The following is a 16,330-nucleotide window of genomic DNA, read 5'->3' on the forward strand; positions in this document are numbered from 1 at the left end:
AGAGGGGGCAGGATGGGCGCCGCTGCTGCAGCCCCGGGCTGGGCACTGAGCGGGGCCCGCAGAGTTCGCAGCGGGAAGGAGCAGGGAGGGTCCCCCCCGCATGGCTCCTCGCACTGCCAGGCGAAGGGAAGGTGCCGCCGGCAGGTGAGAGGGGAAGCGGGCGCCGGGCGGGCGGGCTCCATCCTGGTGCTCGGGGCTGGAGGGCGCCGCCCCCCCTCCCCGCTCTCCGCTCTCCGCTCAGGGGAGCCCCGGGCGCCTTCCCCGCGCCGGGGTCCCCTCCCCTGCGCCTGCGCGCTGCCGCCCGGCGGGCTGGTCCCTGTGTTCAGCAAGCGGAGGAGCCGGCCCGTGGGCAGCGGCGGCAGCGGGCGGGCGAGCGGGGCGAGGGAGGGGGCGGACTCACCCCCGCCCCCCAGCCCGGCGAGCGGGCCGGCACGCCCAGCCGTCACCATGCCTGGGCTGGGCAGCGGGGCTGCGGGCGGCGGGCTGCCGGGCTAGCGCTCCTCCTAGCTGGACAGAGACCGGGGGGAGGCGGCGCAGGAGGTGAGTCGGGGGCTCCGGGGGGCGCTGGCTGCAGGAGGAGGTGTCTGGAGGCAGATTTGGGGGGGAAGCATGGTGGGGGGGTTTCCTTTAATTCCTCAGCTGACAGGCTGCAGCCCCCGCCTGCTTTCCCAACAGCCAACTTTTAATTTTTTTTATTCCCTTTCATGTGGGGACAAAGGGGGCCCGGGGGCTGGGTCCGGGGTGATTCTGAGGCTGGCTGTGGAAGGACACAGAAGGGTTTGTTTGTGGGGCTGGGGATATGGGAGTTTGGAGCTGCATGCCTGTAAATATTGGCCATGTCTAGTTCTCTGTGTGTGGCTGTGTTGGGGGGGGGATGGGGGTGTATCTTGGTTGCCTTTGCATGTATATTTCTTTGTGTGCCTCACTGTGTGTGTGTGTCTGTTTGTGTTACTCCATGTGTGATTTTTGTGCGTGTGGGGTGTATAATGGGAGTGACACAAGCAGTGAGACAGGCTAGATGCGTGTGTGTATTTGTGTATTTCTTTGTGTGTTTATGTGTCGCTTGTTTCTCTGTGTATATATGTTTGCAGCCCGGTGCTGCTGATCCATGTGGTTCTCTGTCTCTCCGTGTTAAGATCTGTGTGGGTGGATTGCTTTCTCAAGTAGACATTGGGCTGTATGTTGATGGGATGAGGGGATTCACATATGCAGCTGGGACATGACACTCCACTCCCTGCTGCTCCGTCACAGCCCCAGGGACTCCATCCTACGCCTCACCAGCAGATTAAAAAGTGACCTGTGTGCTGTATTCAACAGAAGAGCTGAGGAGCAGGGGGGTGGGGGAAGGGGTGTCATTGTTTTGATGGTTGCTCTTTCTGTGCATGTACCACAAACAGCCGAGGTGACGCTTGGGTCACTAATGGGCATGAATGATGAGTTATTGAGAGGCATGTTGAAATCAACTCCAGGAGATGAAAGGAGCTGGAATCTCTCCTAGAGGCAAAATGAGCTGGTGCTAGATGTGTCTTTATCCTTACGATGGAAGGGGATGTGTGAGAGTGTGGCATATACTGGGGACACTTGCCCCACTTTACTGAGGACTGGGCTGTCGTTTTCGTTATCTTCACCTTCTACTTCTGTGAGTATCAATAGAAAAAGCGAGCTGATAAGTATTTCCTCCATATCTTTAAGGTGCCTGTGAAGACAACACATTTTGATAAGGGAGTGGGGCTTATGGAATGTAAATACCTGTATTTGTAGAGATGATCCCTAAGATGTTTTCCTCCTTGGGAACCATGGTAGTGCCCTGTCAGTAGAAAAGGTTTCAATGCCTAAAGCCAGATCCTCAACTGGTGTGAATGGATGTCACGCCACTGACTTGAATGGAACTATTCCGATTGACATCTGCTGAGGATCTGGCCCAATCTCTCTTTTAAACGGGACAATGTGTGAAGGGAATACTTCTGATGATGGGAAGAAACTACCCGGCTCCTGCAGCGGAAGGAAAAGAAGTGGGTTGCCCTCTGCAGAAGAGAAGGGGTGGATTTGGGATTCACATCAATGACCCACAGAGAGGAAGGGGGGTGCGTGTGAGCAGTGGATACCGTGTTTCTATTCCTGTGTTTTTCCCAACCCGTTTCTTCCCAGGTTCCCTTGGAACATATGTCTGTTTCACATGTTGGAACATACCACACATTGAGGCAGTATATAATGGATAACCCAAATCCTCAAAATAAATGTCAAAACAGAGACCACCAGCATCCTAAATCCTATGTTTAACGTTCACTCCACGTGTCACAATGGACCTGATCCTGCATCTCTTGCATAGCTAAAACTCTGGTTGGCTTTAATGTGCAGGGAATGCAGAACAGGGCCCTGGTCATTGTAAAAACTTTCACTCTGTGTGGGGACAGATGGGATTTTTTTCACCTCTCCTCCTTGATGGAACTTATTTCCTTCTAATTTTAGGGAATGGTGTGCAAGTCCCACTGGATGGGTGCTTTAGAAATACTTATGGTGGACATAATTGTGCCCTGGTTCTACACAGCAGAGTATGGGGTCCCGGTGCAGATCTTGGGGATGGTTGCATTGGACAGACAGACTGCACATGGCTCTGCCTGACATGCTGTCCAGCACTGCTGTCTAGGGAGAAACGGGGCGGGAGTGTGCTATCTTCTGTAAAGGTCTGGTGCAGCATACTCGGTTCCCTGCACTGGGAAAGAGGAGCTCTGGAGGAATTATTCCTGGGTACAGTTCCTTCTCCGCACTCCTGCCCTGGGCTCACAGCTGACTTTAAAGGCCCAATCTAGCCTGAAAATATTACCATGAAGTTTCCTATCTCTTTTAATAACTTAATTTCTTTGTTGTATTTCTTTCCATTTCTGTAAAGGCAAAAGGTGACTGTCGAGAAGCCCCAGGTGCCTTTAGAGTGCATGAACATAGAAAAGTATGAATTAACTGCACAGCAGGGGGATCTGAATTTGAGTTCTGGGCTAGCAAAGTCCAGAACTCAGCTGCTGTAAACTCTCCTAGTGCCAATGACTTTACACCAGCTGATGTTCTGATGTCTAGACTGGGAGAAAGCATGGTATCAGAAAGCATGTTAACCAACCCGTTTTAGCTAGAACGACATTCAGCACAATTTTGCCCTTAGCGCGGACATGGACAATGGTGTTTAAAAATGTGTTGACTTTCTGGGCAAAATTGTTTTGAACATCATGCTTGTTGAAATGTCTTTGTGAGCACGCTTTCTAACATGGCACTGTTTCCCAGCAGAGAGAAGGTCTAAGAGGAAAGAGCAGCTGGTAGGGAACTACATTCAGCCAGGACACATTGACTGAACGAGGAGCATTTGTGACTATCATCTGGTCAGATACGAAGCCAGTTTCTCTGTCTGTGGCAGTTAGGAAATATTTAGAAGATCAGTCAAAGAGGGAGATCAGTCAAAGAGGAATTTCCATACTAAGAGAAGGAGGGGTTTGAAAATACATTTAATTACACCATAACTCTGTTAGCTTTTCATGTATTATTCCCTAATTTTCTTTGCTATGGAGCAGGATAGCTCAGTGGTTTAAGCATTGGCCTGCTAAACCCAGGGTTGTGAGTTCAATCCTTGAGAGGGCCATTTAGAGACCTGAGGTAAAAATCTGTCTGGGGATTAGTCCTGCTTTGAGCAGGGGGTTGGTCTAGGTGACCTTCTGAGGTCCCTTCCAACCCTGATATTCTATGGGTTGTTTTTTTTAAATTTGTCTCACAGCTCTTTTTCCCCTCCTTCCTACTTCATCCAGCAGCAAGAGTCTGGATGTGGAATTTTGTGAAATCTGAAGCATTTCCATAACAACGAGCTGTGATGTTACAGAATCAAGTAGAATTTTTTTTTAAGTTTAGTTATTCCCCTTGTTAGAGATTTCCCAGTTACAAAAGTCTGGTTTTCATGAGTTTTCTTGTGTAACTAATAAATAGCAATAACGATAATAACATTTAGCAATTATATAGCACTGTACGGGCCCACTCTTGCACTGTTCCCACAGGATTGGATCCTCACATTGAGTCCATTGACCCTAATGGGGCTCTGTGAGATGTAAGGGTCCTCTTGCACAGAACTGTAGAATGTGCCAAAATTACATATAGTTACATTTTTGTTTTCAAACATTCGTGCTGTATTTCACCCATGAATGTACAGAAAGTATTCAGAAACCACAGAATTCACATTAGTAATGGTTAGAATTGCTTTATAAAATGTGCATTTAAAAACTCAGCATCTCCTTCTTCACCATCTGAATAGAATCTTAGTTTATTAAATTTGGAGATCAGTTCTGATTTCATTTTCTACTGAAAGAAAGTTTGTTGGAGAGAAGAGAGGGAAGGGAAGGGAAGCAAATACCTTTCAAAATCCAGCAGAGGAGGATAGAGAGTCCACATTGCTTTTTCTGTGAGAGAATGTTTTTCAAGGGAAATACCAGCAAGATTATACTTATTTTTCCCCTAAGGACCAGACCTTTTTTTGAGAATAACAGTAGTAAAACAAGAAAAAATTCGGAGATTCTGGTGACATTATAAAGCACTTGAGCTTCCTCTTCTGGGTTATGTCAAGAGTAACTCTGAAGAGAATTAAATTCTGTTCTCATTTATAGTCATGCGAACCTAATGAAGCCAGTGGTGTTGTGTAGTGTGAGAACAAGGTGGTCATTTCCTAAAAGGGTAAAGGACATTCAACTTTCCTTGGGTCAAATCTTGAAGTCCTCTTGCTCAGTTTTTATTCAGGTAAAAGTCCCATGTGATTCAATGAGGAATGAGTCCAAGATTTGTCCCATTTACTTTGATGGGAGACCCCTGCTTAGCTCCTTTTAGAATTTGGCCCATTGTATCTCATAGTGATTCTAATCCTATGAGGTCCTTCAAGTCTCGTAGAATTCAATGGAAACAGGGTGTTCAGGTACTTGCAGGACCTGGCTTTCTATCTGTCTACATCCTGTGTTCTGTAAACCCAATATTGAAGTCGAGGCATAGGCAAAGCTTCCATTGACTCTCTAATGGGAGTTTTGTCTGTGCAAGGACTGTAGAATCTGGGTATGAACACTGTACAATACTTGTGGACTCACTCCTGCATTCTTTGCCTGTCCAAAACTCCCTTTGATTTCAATATCTTTTTATGCCTATCCATTTGGGGAGGATTTTCTTGCATTTTTTTAATGTTGCATGTATTATTGCTTCAGTGTGAAACTGGTGCAACAACTTGTTTCTATATTCTGCACCTATACGTAGTTACATGTTTTATACAGGATGTTCATTGTCTTTGATTAGCCCTGGGAGTGCAATGGCATTTATCATAAACATGCGCTGTGTTCCCCTCCAAGATCTTGCCTTCGGAACATTGCTGAAACTACAGCTGTACTAGTTCTGAAGATTTTATATATTCGTTTGTGTGTGTGAAAGTTTTCAGCTAAATGTTTTGATCCTACAACTCTTATTCCCATGAATGATCTCTGTTCACACCAGAAGGATGTTAATTCATGTGGGTAAGGCTTAAAAGACTTGGCCCTCCATCGCTCGTTTCTCTGAAGGATTGTTTGGGTTGCTTATCAGTTATTAGGTACCTTTCCCCCAAATATTCATCTATTGATTCCCTTTTGGAATGCTTAAAATGCGTATCCTAAGGCTGTTTTCCATTGGTAGAGTGATGCAAAACAGCCTCTGTGTAAACTGGAATCAGTCCCTGTTTTAATTGGCTCATTCCTTGGTGTCTCCTCCTACCCAGGATAAAGATATAGGCTACATATGTCTCCATGAAAATGCAAGATTGAACCTTTTTCTTGTGGCTTCCCCAGACATCTATGATAATGAAGTGCAGCAACGCACATACATTGAGGGGAAAAAACACTCGGGTTCTTGTGATATTCTGAAATGTGTATGTGCTTTTATTTTTCATAAATACATGCCTTATATTTATCCCATCTTCCAGTGCTTCCCCCGAGAGACAAGGTAATTTTCTTTATTCAAATGGGGCTTATGGCAATAGGCATATTTATATTAAAAAGTATGGAGCTTTGCTAGTGCAATATGTAGGGCATCTTATTATAGTTTCTGTTTTGTCATGTACAGCTGAGATCCTTCGGGTTACATTAAAAATAATACAGAAGAAGTGATTGAAGATATAATTAGCTGGAAAGGAGGAGAGAACAAAATGTAATAGACAGAGGTTTGATCAGTTATCTCACAAGCTTAATGCTCCATCATTATTCTCATCTCCTAGTCAGCCCTAGAAGTAGCTTCCAGGCAGACCCCCATGCACAAATGTACTAATCATCTGTCTAACGCACCCTCTCTTAGGGGCCCAAGAAATGGAATAAATGCAAGACCTTGCCGTTCACACCAGCACTAACAAATAGAATTCTATCTGCAAGGTTTGTGTCTCTTTTTATATTTCTGATAAAAGTTAAGCATGATTTCTGTGGACTGAAGGAAAGGTTTCTGTTTGTTTTTAGATGTCACTTTTACTTACAGCAGGCAGGGTGGCTAAATTGCTGTTCTTCTGACATTCTTTCAAACCAGTTGTTTGAATAACCCTTCAGACTTAAGACATCTCTTTCAATCTTTGTTTCCTCTTTGCAATGATGTCACAAGCAAAGAAAACATATGAGGGCCAATTTCTGCAGGCCTTGCTCAGAAAGATCTCCCACGGAGGAGAAATATTAGTGGCACTTATTATTACTGGCAAAGATACAGTTTGCCAAATTCCTAATGACAAACACAAGGAGCCCGGGGTGCAGTACACTGACTCCTAGTTTACTATCTTTATTTGGATCCACCACATCCCAGGTGAATGTCCTAACAAATGGGCTATTGGGTATAAGGCTGTCATTGACATTGCTTTTGAAGAATGTGATCATTTAAAAAAAAAGCATAGGGGATTAGACTCATCGTGAGGTCCATGTGCCATTTCAGTCCCATCTCACCCTATTTTGAGCAAGGCTTAGGTGATGCGTAAGCCTTGTGCTAGACTCTGCACTGGGCTGAATTTCATCCATGATGGTTCCTGCAAGCGATTCCATGTGAGCAAATGTTTATGCCCGCTTGAAGCCCCAGTGAAGTCAAGGGGACTCTGCATGAGCCCACGATTCTGCCCACCCAGAGCAGCTTGTTTAAGTGGGGCCATGTTCAGTAACTTCACTGAGATCCTACCACTGCAATTCCAATTCAAAGGTGTTTCTTTCTCTCTTTTTTTAATTATCACTGTGAGACACCAGTGAGCTAAATAAGGTAGAATTCTGGTCCAGCAACCCTCAGATAAATAAAACCAAATCTGATGGAAATGCACCTAACTGTGTAAGGAAATTGCATCACATTCACATTCCACTGCATGCTTCTGTCACCCACATTTGTGACATAGTCACAGAAAACAAGATGAAGTACATTTGTTTTCCACAAATGCAATAATTTATTCTGTTTGTTCAGTAATTGCTTTTCTATTTGCATTTTGTATCTTGTACAGTAACTGATTTTTCTACTTGTTGAGACCCTCTTCTGCATTCATTGTACACGGGCCTCCTGCAAATTTTAAACCAAAGGGAAATTATAGCTCTCTCTTTTGTAGCTGGCGAAGGAGTAGGAAACTTGGCTGGGTTTTATGAAATTATGTATGCCAGGATTTCTGGGGACTCCGATGGAGAGCTGTTTATGGGGAAGAAGAGGAGAAGTAGAGGGATGGAGACTCATCATAACACAATACATCTTTTCTTCCCTGCAAACCACCAGTCAGATTCAGTGGGGGAAAACGTGTTTGCCATTTTTAAATGTAATCCAGAATTGACCTGGAGCAGAAATAGCATATCTGCACAAAAACAGTTAGAGAAGCTGTTGATATTCTCCTGCAGGAATCTGGTCGCAAACAGATGAAACCTAATGCTGGTTCTCTGGCATGCTTCTACTCATTCCTACCTGTTAAACTGGCCTCGTGCTCACTCATAAAATACGATGCCAGCTTCAACAACCAAAAGTGTCAGCATAATAGAGGAAAGTGTGAAAAATTCAGTCACTCTAGGAAGAGCACCATAATGCAAAGCAAAATCAGTGCCATTTGCTTCATTTGTAAGACTCACATCTGTTGGCATTTCTGGGCATTTTACCACTGATTAATTCCTCCCTGCTGTATTTCTTTTTTCAATTTAAGTGCTCAGAATTCTGCAGGCAGAGCAGGAAATATATGTGCACATTTTTGAACGAGGCCAATTGCACATCTTCCTAATGTGCTGCATGGGATTTCTAAGACAGATCGAGATTTTTAATAAGCTACAGAGTCTTTCTACTCTGGGTCACCAGTTGGAATGTGGACCAGGTTGCCAAGAACTGCAAGTGAACATCTAACTGGTGTTGTGTCACCCTTACAGTATGAGTTGATGGTTTCAGTTGCTAGTAGACTGATATCTGCATCATAAAACCTGCCATTAGTTGGCACCTTTCATGGCAGAGAGGACAAGGGCTGGTGTTGCATAAGGTTGATCCCTGTCAATTTTTAAATCAAGATTGGATGTTTTCCTAAAGGAATTATTTTGGGGAAGTTCAATGCCCTGTGCTATGCAGGACGTCAGACTAGATCCCGTCTCATCTTGGAATCTATGAACAGTGCAGCCTTTCATCCTCAGAGCTGCCTTTTCAAGGTCCAGGCTGAGACAGATCTGGACAGGGTGGGGAATTATTTACTGCTGCTGTTCATATTGTACTTGAGCTTCTGGGTCAAAAGACACCAGTGTCCAATGGTATCATTCTGGCACTGTCTTTACTCTAGGGAAGTACAGGTCTCCCCTGTGGAAGTGTAAGCCGCAGACTGCTGAAGTTTCACAATGTTGCATCACTACACCTCTGGCATCCTGAGCATGCATTTAATTTTATTTAAAGAGGCACGAGGAGTTGTGCCAATGTACAGTTTACCTGCCCTTAATGGGTTTTCATGAATATCAATGTCTCTTCAGAGATCAACAGACTAAAAGCACAATTCAGGAAAGCCACAGCTTCCTGATGCCTGAGTTAAGGTGAACAAAAGGGCTATAGCTTGTGTGTGCATTGAGACCATTTGCCACAGCCACTTTGAGTAAGATTTGGGGAGATATTACCTGCATCTGTTTCAGCTTTGTGTGTGCAGTGTCATACAGTGTGTTAAGGACCGAGCTCCAGAAGTGAAGGAGCTCATAGCAGGATTCCACGGTACCGCCAGCATACGCAGTAGGTTGTGGGTTGGGGACAGCACCCACGTGGCAACTGTGACACCTCTGAAAGATTCAGTGGCAGGGAGTCATCACGAGCATTGTCACAGCAGTGACTAAAGATAGGCCATCCCGCATATAAGGTTGCCAAATTCAGTACATCTGCTTCCGCTCTCATGCCCACACAATACATGAAGCCAGTGACCCTGTATTTGAGAAATAATGTGGAGAACTTCTGATATCTAATGTTAGATAAGGGCACAGGCAGTTGAAAGAAAGCGAATGAGAGATCTGATGTCCCACTCAGACTTGATCATTCTTTATTGAGAAATGGCTTAAGGCCACATGCATCTATCCTGCCAACCCAGCATAGGATAGACATCATACACATATCTAATACAGCACCTGAGCCCACCCACAGTCTATCATTAGGTTAAATTCAGGGATACTGAAATTGAATTGTACAGAATTTACATCATCTGGCCAAGATGTATGAAATATGTTTGTTACATACTGTCAGTGCACAGTGTTTCAGCATGCTGCAGGAGGGTATCTTGTATGAGGAGTTGTTGGAGGAAGATTCCATATCAGTTCTTCATTCACAACAAGGCAAAGGCAATTTTAACTAGATCCGGTTGGAAAGTGGTGGTGGTTTTTGTGGTTCCCCTTCCGCCCACCAAAAACTGAAACTCCAAAAGATTTTCAGCCTCTGACTGTTCAAAACTGAATTTTCAGCTGAGAATTAGTTTTCTGGTGAAAATTTTCATTTAACCAAAATACAATTTTTCCATTTAAAAAAAAACTTGACAGAAGATTTCAACCAGCCTTAATTTTGACTCATTGAAACCTATTTCTCCTGCATTAAGTGCTTTTATTCTGCATGTAGTGCTATAGAACTCATAAAGACCATTTGTTATGGCCAGCCAGGTTGCACTGCTAACACCTACTGGTATATTTTCTTCTCTTAGCAGAAAGGGAAGCAGGCAACTTGGGGATCAACAGAGAAGCAGCTGAATGAGTAGGAAATGGATGATGGACAAATGCAATCCCTCCAAAAGATTATAATGGTTGTGTATCATTTTCATAGAACTTGTTACATATGGGAATAGAATGTAGAGCCGAGACTGTTCTGCCATTACACGGAAGCTTTTGAACTGAATGTTAGATTTTTAGCAGGGAACACAGTTGTTCCTAGAAACACTGGAGCTCATTTTGCCCAGTGGTACAATCTTGAAAATGCACGTCAGCTATGCCAGAATGACAAACACAAGTACATGTTACATCAAACTGGCTCACAATGGTCCCTTCTGATTTTGGAATCGATGAATCAGTGGATCTATGAATTACTGTCCCTCTATAGCTCATGCTATGTTTGTTCACAAACCATGGACAAAAGGCTTTACTGTGTATTGTTTAGATCAAGGAAAATGTAAATAGACTTACTGGTGTGTTCCCAGCATTGATAGATTTGCATGAACGGCCTTGTAAATCTGCATTTTTCAGTATATAAAGATCTGCAGTTAAGAGTAGCCCACCCAGCCTAAAACCTATCCTTTTGGAAGCAATATTGACAGTGTGTTTTAAGAAGAAGGGGTGGAAAAGAGCCATTATGGGGTCAGCTAACCCATTTGTAGCAGGATCCCATTCAATAATCTCAGGCAGCCTGGTAAGCACTTACAGAACATCCAGAAAAATTAATTACACTGCCTACTTCATTATTTATCAAATGACGAGTGCTTTTGTGTTCCATTTCAGGTTTGACAAAATGACTTTGTGGAGGGTATGAGCCCAAAACATGGTGTGTTTCTTTGATAAGGGCATAAGGCAGTTTATCTTATTCTGAATATTTTCAGACAGGACTTTGGAATTTCTATTATTTATCTGTGTCCAAGGCTAGACGTATGTCAACATACCTCAACTTAGTTAGCAGAGTTGGACCTAAGAGGGCATGAACTGACAAGCTGCCTTAGAAAACATTCATGCTTAGTGGTGAGTCAGTCCGTCATGCTGGCAGCATCTGAACACATGAATGCAGGTAAGCTGCCATCTTCCACAGACGGGCTTTTGTCTTTATGTTCCATGTCTGTCCCTTGGGTTGCTGTGAAATTCCAGGGTAATATTTATGCTCCTTCCTCGGCCATCAATAAGCTTAATTCATAGTAAAATAGAGTGAAGATGATATGCAGCTGCTAAATTGAGAGCTTTATACTGTTGGCATCCTAGGCCCGGCTTTGCTTTGTCAACTTGCCACTAATGGTATTTTTGATTAAATTGGGGCTTTGTTTGTTAAATATTTTGAGAATTGACTGTGTATGTTTAAAGCTCATCCTGTTAGTTTTTAATTAACATTTCTGTTTAACAATGCTGATCCTGCTGGGGGACAGGTCTACTTTTTTTTAATGAGTTCATTGTTCAGAACTTTCCTTGCTTAACATGCCTGTGTTTGTTTCAGTAATATCATAGAACAGTAGGACTGGAAGGGACCTCAAGAGGTCTCGTAGTCCAGTTCCCTGCACTCAAGTCAGGACTAAGTATTATCTAGACCAGTGGTCCCCAACCTTGTTGTGGCCAGTAGCACATTCATGTTTTCAGAAGAGTGTGGCGGGCGCCAACAATTTTTCAAGGCTTATTTTGTATTTGTACATTAAATAATACGAGAAACATCATATTTAATATTCTTCCCACTCTGGGTTGAAATAATATGTACGTTGTCTCTTATTTGAACCACTCATTTTGGAGCAAAATGTTAAAAAAATAATAAATTGCAAAGCACAAGAAAACAGCAGTATCAGTGCAGGAAGAATACTCACATACAGGGCTGGCTTCAGGCACCAGTGGAGCAAGCAGGTGCCTGTGTCAGCACATGCTACGGAGCAGCATTCGGTCCATCTGCAGAGGTGGAGCGTTTTTTTGTTTGGTTGGTTGGGGTTTTTTTTTGGCGGCAGTTCTGGGCAGTGCAGGGAGAAGCCTGAGAGAAGCTGTGCAGCGTGCAACCCCAGAGTACTCTGCCCACTGGCATCTCTCCCCTGCTGGGCACTGGGCAGGCCCCACGCCTGCCGGGCCTGTAGCCCCGGAGTTCTCTGTGCCCAGCAGGCGTGGGGCTGAGGCTTCTCTGCAGCCCCGGCGTTCTCTGAGCCCGGCAGGTGGGGGGCCGCGGCTTCTCTTCTTGAAGCCGGAGAGAAGCTGCAGCCCCGCACCTGCAGGGGACAGAGAGCACCTGCGCCCGCAGCCATGGAGTTCTCTGTCCCTGGCAGGCACGGGGCCGCGGCTTCTCTCCGGCTTCAGAAGCCAGAGAGAAGCTGCAGCCCCGCGCCTGCTGGGGACAGAGAGCACCGGCGCCCGCAGCCCTGGAGTTCTCTGTCCCCGGCAACCGCAGGGCCGCGGCTTCTTTCCCCTGCTGAGCACTAGGCGGGCACACATAAATGCCCCGGCGGGGACCATGGCGCCTGCGGGCACCACGTTGGGGACCAATGATCTAGACCAATGTTTCTCAAACTGGGGACTGTGGACCTCTGGGGGTCCCTGAGGGTACTCCAGGGGGTCCACGGGCCCCACTGATCAACGTCTCCCCCTCCCTCCCAGCTCCTCCTGCACGGTAAAAGTCTGGTGGTGCAGAGTGGCAAAGGGAGGCTTCCTACCTGCTCTGGCTCCGCGCCGCTCCTGGAAGCGTCCAGCACATCCCTGAGGCCCCGGGGGAAGGCAGGGGATCGCCGCATGCTGCCCCCACCCTGAGCGCCGAGTCTGCAGCTCCCATTGGCCAGGAACAGCCCCCACGCCTAGCAGCCATTGCCAGAGGGATGTGCACCCAAACTCCCTCCTTCCCAGAGCTTGCATCCTTCACCCTGTCCTGTACCCAAACTCCCTCCCAGAGCCCACACCCCTCACCCCCTCTTGCACCCCAACCCTCTGCCGCAGCCTGATGAAAGTGAGTGAGCGTGGGGAGGGTGGATGGAGTGAGCAGGGGATGAGGCCTCAAAGAAGGGGAGGGACAGGGGTATGGCCTTGGGGAAGGTGGTGGGGCAAGGGCTGAGTGGGGAGACTGGGGGGTCCCCTCAAATTTTTAAATCAAAATGGGGGTCCTCGGGTTGCTAAAGTTTGAGAACCGCTGATCTAGACCACCCCTGGCAGGTATTTGTTTAACCTGCTCTTAAAACCTCCAGTGATGGAGATTCCACAACGTCCTTAGGTGATTTATTTCAGTGCTTAACCACCCTGGCAGTGAGGAAGTTTTTCTAAGGCCTGGTCTACACTGCGGGGAGGGGGAATTGATCTAAATTACGCAACTTCAGCTACGTGAATAACGTAGCTGAAGTTGACGTACTTAGACCCAGTGAGTCGACTGCTGCCGCTCCCCCATCAACTCTGCCTGCACCTCTCGCTGAACTGGAGTACAGGAGTTGACGGGCGAGCGCTCAGAGATCGATTTATCGCATCTAGACTAGACGCGATAAATCAGTCCCCGCTGGATCGATTGCTGCTCGCCGATCTGGCTGGTAATGAAGACATGACCTTAGATAACTGATGTTTTCTTATGTTATTAGTGTTTCCCGTCCCTTTATAATAGTCAGGTTTCATTTATCTTAAAAAGTCTCCCCTCCCGCCCCTCTCTGGTTATATAACTGAGACTGCTTCTGCCACTGGGTTCACTCTGATGGATGTATCTCAGCATCCTTAAAGATGACTTAATCTGATCATTGGATTCTTGAGCATATAACTCAGCAAGATGGCTTCAAATATCCAACACATGCTTTTGCATCAGCGAGGTCAACAAAAGTTGGTTACTGGATAAATTATTCCTTACTCAGTTCTAAAGACTGTAGCCAGGGGTGAACAACATCATCAGCAATAAAAATGTGATCTCTTTGGGAGTGGAACTTGTCTAAGAAGCTGAATAATTATATGGGCAGAGATGCATTTAATATCAAATTATGAACTTACCCCTGGGCCTATCTACCTTTTAAATCCCATTTAAGTCTGATAGGTGGATTTCATCCCTGCGCAGAGGTCTAACAGAAGGGCTATGTACCTTTTTAAATGCCATTTAAACCCTCTTAGCTTAGACTTAGTGTTGAATTTCTCTCTGGAGCTGGTAGAGAACAGGCACGCTACTTGCAGTTGTTTGATACAACATGCTATTTAAAATTTTAGTGTATTGTGAAATAATGCAAAACTATCGTTTAAAAGCTGCCATCCCCTCAGCTTTCTATTCTAAAGAGGAACAGTTACCCGTTGCATGGTAGAATACAATGTACTTATTGCTAGTAGAATTAACTGTCTTCTTGTCTTCGTCGTAGGACATTAGTTGGCACAAGTAATAGAAACAGGAGTAACAGAGATCCCTGTTATGATAGAGAAACAGGAAAGGCGGATTGAAGTCTGTGGACTGTGTGTGGAAGGGCAGGCAAATGAGTTAGGGACAGTAAATTGTGTATTAATTAGAGAAGAGAAAACAGAACAATGTGGGTCGTAAGCAGAGCAGGCCTCGAGCTACAGGAGAGAAACACACACTGGTGCCTGCAGGTTCACCTTCCACAGTGGTTCAGTTTCAGGATGTGGGCCAAGACACGGAGCTCTGTGGTGATGACGGCTATTTAAGTATCTGGAAAGAGGGATTATGACTGGGCCTCGCATGGCTGCTCAGGATTTGGGGGTGATAGAAGGGATGACAGGAGGCCATGACTCTGGCGCTGCTCCAGCCTGGTCTTTAGGATGGTGCAACCTGCTCATCTTTCTATGGGGTTTTTGGGGCCTGCTTCATCCCGCACCAGGCCTGCCCTGTCGCAGGGCAGGGCCACACTGTCCCTAATACGGGATGAGCTAAAAGGACACTCCAGCCTGCTGTGTTCAGTCTGCTTCTTTCTCATCAATAATCTTCAGAAGCGTGAAGAACTCGTGCCAGAACAAACCAGCTTTGTTTATCTCCCAGGGCTTGGCCAGATATGGAAATGCATGGAATCCCCTCTGTCAAATACATCCTGCTCAACTGCGTGTGACATTTTCCATCTTTGCTGAGTTGCAGGGTTCAATCGGGAAAATAATTAATGTTGTCCCTGTATTATTATTTCAAAGAAAAAAAATCACATGATTTTCCTGCACCAAGGATCAGAATGACAATTACAGAATCCTTTGCCCCACTCTCACCTTTTCAGTTTTTTTTTTTTTTTTTTACAAACCCCTACTTACAACATGTACTCTCCAGGATTATCCTTAACAGTCAGACCCAGCAGAGCAGGGATTTTATTTTCCCCAAGATCCATCCATTTGCTCCCCACTGGAATTTGGAAGATTCGTAAGATTTGTAGATCTGATTTGGTTCTCTGATTGTTATAAGTGCTGACCAGCCCACATTCCCTGTTTCATTAGAGTTTTTTTAATTCATTTGATCTCTTCCCAATCTTGCCTCTTTTTTTTTTTTTCATTTACTGTTAATGTGCCCTTGGGGCCTGATTCTGCAAACAGTTGCTAAAGGAGGTAGAAAAATCAATCTGGACTATGCGCAGGAGTTAGTAAAGATACGCCTGGTGGTAATTGCAGGATCGAGCAGCTGAGGGGCTACTGTGGGGAGCTCAAGCAACAGAGCTTCCGCCTTCTTATCGACAGCCTGGAACTGGCTTTCTAAAATGGTTTGCTTTTGATCTGGTTCAAAGCTTCCAGCAGTTTTCTTATGGGGAGCTCTCTGCTGCCGAACTGAGGGAAGAGGAGAGACCAGGTGGCTGAGGTAATACCTTTTATTGGGCCAACTTCTGCTGGTGAAAGAGACAAACTTCGGAGCTCCGTAGAGCTCTTCTTTAGGTCTGAGGGGAAGAGGAGCCAGATCTCCAGAATCTCTGCCCAGGGGAGTGGCAGAATGAGCACTTCAATTTTTCAGCACTTTTCTCTTCTCTTAGGTTTTTTTACCCCAGGCAGTCCAAGCGGTTCACAGCCCTGAACTGCTTGGGCTGCCTGGGAAAAACAACTCCCCCCAGTTAGGTAAGCCCCTTTGTTTTCAGTTTAAACTGATTTTTACCGAAAAAATCCTGGGTTTTACAAAAAGTATTATTCGGGTTTTTTTCCTGATTTTCACCCTACTTTTCCATCATTCAAATATATAAAAATAACTTGTTTTATTAAGAAAATACAATACATGGCAT

General features: G+C 45.4%; 1 protein-coding gene across 1 annotated transcript in view; it reads left to right on the top strand.

The window, feature by feature from the left end:
• The first annotated feature begins 369 nt into the window (after positions 1-369).
• Positions 370-16,330, top strand: part of PLPPR1 (phospholipid phosphatase related 1) — a 195,752-nt gene continuing 179,791 nt past the window's right edge. The window contains exon 1 of the mRNA XM_045022157.1: positions 370-540. The gene's annotated coding sequence lies outside the window, so the exon portion shown is untranslated. The remainder of the gene's footprint in view (positions 541-16,330) is intronic.

Source organism: Mauremys mutica, chromosome 6 (assembly GCF_020497125.1).
Source record: "Mauremys mutica isolate MM-2020 ecotype Southern chromosome 6, ASM2049712v1, whole genome shotgun sequence".
NCBI classification, from domain to species: Eukaryota; Metazoa; Chordata; order Testudines; family Geoemydidae; genus Mauremys; species Mauremys mutica.